Raw genomic sequence first — 7,013 nt, forward strand, 5'->3', positions numbered from 1 at the left:
GTGTTGAGCGTGCTCTCCACAGAACTCTCCGGGAGTGCAGCTGATGGACCATGCCAGCCATTGGCTCAGCTACGTGCTTTAGACTGAGTCCTGTTCTCTTTAGGTCTCTTTTTTCTGGGACTCTTGAGATGCTCTGTTTGCCTCCTTGTCCCCACCTCCCTTACAGGCAAAGGATGTGCTGTGTCCCTGCTCCTGCCTTTAGGGCAGCGGTGCCCCACCTGGTGTGACATCCCGCGTCTCCTTTAGGACCTCACTTTTCTTCTTCGCCTGCTTGCACCACACAGGAGTAGCCAGCGCCCTGATTCCTCTAGGGCGCCCCAGCTCAAGCCCCAGATAGCCAGGAGGCAGTGAGCTGAGGCGATCTGGAGGGGAACTTCCCGTAGCGCCAGTGTGGGGAGTCCAGGATGCCACAAGGGTGCCAAGGAATGGAGCCTCCCACACCTATTGTGGGTACCAGGGCCTGGTTGCCATGAGAACGCATTCATTTCCTTACAGTGTTTTTATAATCAGTTTTTCTGCGGAACACTGATGTGGGACACTTCGCCTATTCCAATACATTGCTTTCTTTGCCAGCTGGTGTCCTGAACGGTGTTTAAATGGCCCTCTGGAGAGCCCTCTGGTCCCATCATTACCCCGGAAAGGCCTCTTTAACTCGCCTGGTTTCTGTGTGGGAAGGAGTGCCGAGGAAGAGAGCTGAGAAGACAGTCTCCCTAGCAACAACACATCACCCCTTCCACAGTCTTTTTGTTTCCTTGCCGTTCTTAGCCGCATGGCAGGGTTAGAATCTGGCCTCTGCCCACGGCAAATGCAGCATGGGCCTGGAAACATGATTCAAAATGCTTTAGATCTTCCATTTCCCTCCACATGCCCCAAGTCTCCTGGCTGTTCACACGCACTTTCCACAGCAGCACCCTTATGAGTGAGCAGCAGCCAAAGGAGGCTGAGCTTTGCCTGCAGCTCGGGCATCCTTCTTTGTCTGACTGGAGCTATGTTACCCTGTCCCAACATGTGGCTCGCGAACGCGGTTTTCTCTGCACTTGTAGCTTTCTGAACGGTCAGTGCAGAGCTAGACTTTGTTTCTGCCGGGGATGGCCAACCTTTCCTTACTGCAGTCAGGGTGACTGCGGAAATGTTCCATACAGAGCAGACTAAGATGGGGGCCGGTGCTGGCTGCATGAGAGTCCTCCTGGCCTTATCCTCTTAAAGAACCTAACACTTTAAGAACGTCTGTTTTGTTAGCTTTCCATTTTAGTCAGCTGGGGCTCCTATAATGAAACGCCACGGACTGGATGGTTTAAACACGAAAGTATTTTTTCACAGTTCTGGATGCTGGAAGTTCAAGACCAAAGTACCAGCAGGGCTGGTATGTCTTTAGGCTTCTTTCTTTAGCTTGAAGATGCCTGTCTGTTTGCTACATCCTGTGTGTCTGTGTATATGTACGGGCACGCAAGATCTTAATGTCTCTTCCTCTGTAAATTAGGATGTAAGTCCTATCCAGTTCAGGTTCCCTCTTTATAAGCTTATTCAACCTTAATTAAAAAATTTTAAGCCCACACTCCAAATAGCCACCTGGACATTTAGAGGATATATCTCAACATTCGTCATCTTATATACCTCTAGTTCCATGGGGCTAGAGTGGAGTTGTCAGCCAGGCAGCACGCTCTCTGGAGGTCTAGGGAAACCCATTTCCATCTCTTTGTGGCTGTTAACATTCCTTGACTTACAGATGCATCTCTAGTCTCTGTCTCTGTGGTCTCATAGTTCCCTCCTCTTCTATGGGACCGTTTTCCTTGTACCTCTCTGCTATAGAGACCTAACTGCTATGGGGTTGCAGTTAGGGTCCACTTGGACAATCCAGAAAAAACTCCATCTCAAGATGCTCAATTGCACATGTCAAGCCCCCCCCCCCCCCCCCAATAAAGTCAGTCTCAAGTTCCAGGAATGAGGACTTTCATGTCTTTGGCAATCTAATGACTACCATAGCTATATTATTCATTAAAGTGTTTTAATAGTGGAGTCAACCTACAAAGAGCTCTTGTTGCAAAGATAGATGGGAGATGTGTGTCCTACCCAGACCACATTCTTTGATGGCACTAGACTGTCGATGCCTGCAGTTTGAAGGGAAAAACTGAACAGGGGAGCTCAGGTTTGTCCCTTGAAAGGCAAAACCAATGATGCTGAATGGTAGGGAGTCAGGAGACCACCCATGTGTCTCTGCTCCTTGGCTGACTGAAGTGGCTCTTCCCCCCTTGGAAGCCATTTCACTGTGGATGCTTTGTTAACCTCTGGTTAGAAATTTCCTAGGGGTGGAGGCTCCTGTGGGAAGGTCTTGCTTCCCTCAGCTTTTCACGTCCAGGGGTCTTGTGTGTGTTCTACTATCAAAACACTTGTCAGGTTTCCTTTCATTTACCCAAGGCAGCTGATGGATATCCAATGTCTTTATGAAGTCAAGGGAGCCACTTGTATTTTTAATAACAGTAAACTCGGCACCTTGTTCCCTTTAAAACCCAGTGGGTTACTGGAGAGCACTGTTTCACAACACTGCTTTATTTGGTCACAGGGGCTATGGTCAAACTGTGGGGAGAGAATTTTATTGGATGCTAATCTAATATCTAACACTGTGTTCATCGTTCTTGCTTCTTTCCATTTATGGTGAAAAAGCTGCTGCCAGAGAACCATAAATGCTTGCTTCTTATTTCTGATCCATCCCAATTTCACTTCCATGCAGCGGGGGTAAAGGTGTGCAGATAACCATGGTTTTCTTCTACTTTTAACAATGTATGAGTGGAATTACTGCTGTGAAAATGCCAATATTTAGTGTGGTTTTGGGCTTTTTCCAAATTCCTTGTGTCTATAGGGCATTCTTAATGGCTAGTCTTGCAAAGCAAAACCAAACCAAAAGAACCCTTTACTTGGCTTCTGCTGCTACAGTGAGTGGGCAGGGTGGAGTCCTGAGATAGTGATTTAGAGACATCAGTGTTTATCGTAAAAAACATGATGCCTTGAAGGCTTGCGACTGTAGTGGAAGGGGAACCCTGACACTCATGGGGAGCTTGTGTTAATCCTCTGTAGAACCTAATTTGGTTGATTTGAAATTCGATTTAATCACAAGAGTTTCCTGTACTTCCCCAGCACCAGGAAGGAAGACAGGCTAACAATAACTTTCATAATGTGGTTAGAGCCACATTTAGTGACAGACAACTCTCTTATCTCCTCACTCTTTGCTTCCTGGTCTCTGCTGGTCCCAAGCAAAATGCGTTGAATGAACTCTGTTTCTCTCCTTCCCATTAGACTTGCTCTAGTTACTAGGGACCCGTGTTTGTACACTTAGCATCTAACATGCAAGTTCCCATCCCATTGCAGATGACTTTCAGATGCTACTGCTCCTTAGATCACTTCAGGGGACTCCAGGTTTAACACGATGATGCCTTGCCCAACGGAGCCCATCTCCAGCAGCAGGGAAGCTGTATGGTGGAAGGGTTATTCGGCCGTAGAACTGTCTGTTCAGAGTCATTCCAGATTTACCTGTTTTGTTTACAAACAGGCTAACCATGGGTATGAAGACAGCATCCTTTGCTGTTTTAATGGACATTTTTTGGTAATGTCTGATAAAAATGGAACTTTCCATGAAAATGTAATTCAAAGGTTTTTTTTTTTTTTTGGTTGGGCTCAAGGTCGTCAGTTTAAGCCCTATAGACTGGGTGTGAGTTTTAAAAACCAAGATGGTGGCCAGCGTTTGATAACAATTCTGAGAACCATCTCTTCAGCAATTTGATTCCAAAGTGTCCTCTTCTCCCACTGGGTCTTCATGTGTGTCTAAGCCTTCAGGACTGAAAGTGTGCATTTTGAACCCCCTCCCTGTGCCTGGAATGCTCTGAATAGAAACCCTGCTCTGGGTAGGGGTGCATCCTTTTGTTTGCTCTTTAATTTTTTCCTTACCCATCTGCCCCTCTTCCCTAGGGGAATCTTACCAGTCTCCTGAGGAACCTCTTTGGATACTCCTCCTCCATGAAGCTGCTCCAGTGTCTCCTTCCCGAAATCTCGGAGCTCTTTTTTCCCAGTCATCCTTTAGTGACAAATCACATGCTTCATCCCTGCCCCAGTAGCGATTTTACTATGGTGAGCACCGCACCCAGCTTGCTCAGTCAGCCTCGCTGACTTTGATGTACAGTGTCAGAAGTATTGAGTCTGCACTGCACAATGGCTTCCACTCAAGCAGGTGTTTTCTATCAGCTGAGGCAGTCTACTTCCCATGGGGAAATCTGACTGACCTTCAACAAAGGATGAAGATGACTGATGTCCCTCAGAAGCTACCAAGTGTCATCACTATCAGAATTTTGGAAGTAAATATGGCACGACACAGTGGTTGTGGAGCAAATGCCATTGTTGTTCATCTCTTCATAAAATAAGAGTTTCCATCCCTCACATGATGCTCTAGGAGCAACATACTACAGAGTAGTGACTCCTCAAGGACTCAAGCAGGAGACGTTCAGAAGTGAAAATCATTCTCGGGTGAAAAGTACCCTGGATGAAATTGTGTATTTTCAAAATAAAGTGTGTAACCAGATTTGACAACTGGGTTAGTGTGTTCAGCAGCGGCCATTTTTCTCCCTTACAAAGTGAGCATCATCTTTACCAGAACCATCAATTAATGTGTAAGGCTACTTTCCAGCATTATGACTTTGAGTCCGGTACAGCTGAACAAGTCTTCAGGTCGCTTACCATGTGATGTGACATTTACAATGTTCTCTTGTTCTGCTGGATCTAGCCTAAGAGTGCAGGTGGGGCCGGGCGTTGGTGGCGTATGCCTTTAATCCCAGCACTTAGGAGGCAGAAGCAGGTGGATCCCTGTGAGTTCGAGGCGGGGCTGGACCGACAGACTCCAAAACAATACAGAGAAACCCTGTCTCGTAAAAAAAAGTGCAGGTGGGACACAGGACAGTTGTTTTATATTTATATAAAGAACATAGGACACAGTGTTTTGTTTATATACTTTAGTGGTTTGGGGGGGAAATGAACTATTCATAATCTGGGAGACCAAACCTAAATTGGAGGGTTTTAACTGTGGCTAGATTGCCAGTATAATCCCAAAGGTGAAATCCTCTGCAGAAAGGCCACGGTGTGGGCCTGCTCTACGGTTGATGCATCTCAAAGTAACATGACCAAGTCTCTCTAGCCTCTGTGTTAAAGGGAGGATTAGAACCACACCCTAATGTGTGTTTTCAGTTTTTTTCCCCCAAACAGTTATCAAGTTAATTTATAGACTCACAGATCTCTGCCATTCATGATGCACACATTTGCAGCAGCCTTCAGGGCAGAGTGGTAATGTATAAAGGATGAGGCTGTATCCTGGAAACCTGACCTCATTCCAACTCACCAATGGTCCTCCACATGCTTGTGGATAGTGATGCTGGCACGCTGAAATTAATGTCTTTATATTAATGGAGAGCTAAGTACTCTCACAGTTTTACTTTAGCATATAATTTTTGGCTGGAATAATATAGTTAGTTCTTTGTTAGGCCTTACCTATAAAAAGTCTTGTCTACTTTAAGAGAAAGGGTCCCTACTTACACAAATGATGTGACATATTCCTGATTGTTGGGTCACACGGGCAGCTTGTCATGCTTTTTTAGCTTATAAATAGTGGGCATTAAGGGTTTCCTTATATTTAAATGAGTGAAGATAAATGAGGAGGGAGCCACCGCTTGAGAACATCCCGTTGGCTCTCAGCAGGTGTGAGTCTACACTGCCTGTGGGACAGAAGTTAGCCACCACCACCAGGGCACCTGCTCCCGGGAGAACCAACCATCAAAAGGCTGTTAGAGGAGGCTTTGCTTCCTTGGTAATGGAAGGGTATTTGTTGCTATGTCAACTACACCTATGGGAACATTTTAGTTGTTTGGTCGAGAGAAAGTATGTGTTTTGGAGAATATGTATTTGGGTTTGGAAAAGTCTAATGGGTAAGTGCATGAGGGATGCATGACGACTTACAAGATGAAACCCTACCAAAGCTATTCTCCACCACTGCCAGAGAGGCAGCAATGAAGACCAAGGCACATTCCTCCTCCTCTCCCTGAGATCACTCAGCAGACAAAGAGGATAGTGAGACTGAATATGACCAGTGATTAAGACGGGGAAAGTGTTGAAAGAATTTGACTGACACCAGCTACAAAAAAAAAAAAAAGAAAGAAAGAAAGAAAAGAAAGGGGAAGAGAAGAAAAGAAAAGGAAAGAGTCCTGAACTGTGAATGAGTGTGATCTGTCAGAAGGGAACATTGGAAAGAAGTGGGACAAAGGTCAGAGACTTGGGAGTTGTTGGACAGACTCTATGCTCTAGGGGAAGACTTTTTCCTCCTCTATTTGGTTAGCCACCAAAGTGAATCTCACTTGTAAGTTCAAAGGTCATTTCATACATCAAATGATCCAAGTGCAGGAGCTCTGCACTCCAGGAAGGAGTTGCTGGCTGCTGAGGAGGTGCCTCTGGGACACATGGAGGAGAGAGAGCTGGCACTCACACCTGGCAGCAAACAGAGTAGGGAGGAGTGCCTGACAAGATAGGAATCTGTGTGTAATTTCCTGTTCCTGGTCCCTTAGCCAATGGCCTCAGGGCATCTGGGAATCCTCTGAAAGGGGAAGGGCCCTAGATTGATCCTCTGTAGCTGTATTAATCATGTCTATAGGACGTAGGATGCCTGACACACCTTTGTGGTTAGGACATCTGAGTCTGTGCTGTGAACAGGAAGGGGCTAATAAGCTGGGCCTGTGGCAAAGGCCCACAGTCTCACCCCCCCTCCTCTCTCAACACTAAGGTTTGTATAAAACAACAACAAAAATAACCTCACATGTTCATTTCTTGTGTTGCTGTTTCTAGAAGCAAACCTTAATAAAAAGAAGTCAAAACTGCAGAACACATAGAAATAATCTCTCAGCGTATTTTAAAGGCATGTGTACATTACTAGCTAGTCTTTAAAATCTTTTCTGTTCTTGTTTATAACTATAAATGAGCAAGTTCTT

This window comes from Mesocricetus auratus, unplaced genomic scaffold (genome assembly GCF_017639785.1).
Source record: "Mesocricetus auratus isolate SY011 unplaced genomic scaffold, BCM_Maur_2.0 Super-Scaffold_100024, whole genome shotgun sequence".
NCBI lineage: Eukaryota > Metazoa > Chordata > Mammalia > Rodentia > Cricetidae > Mesocricetus > Mesocricetus auratus.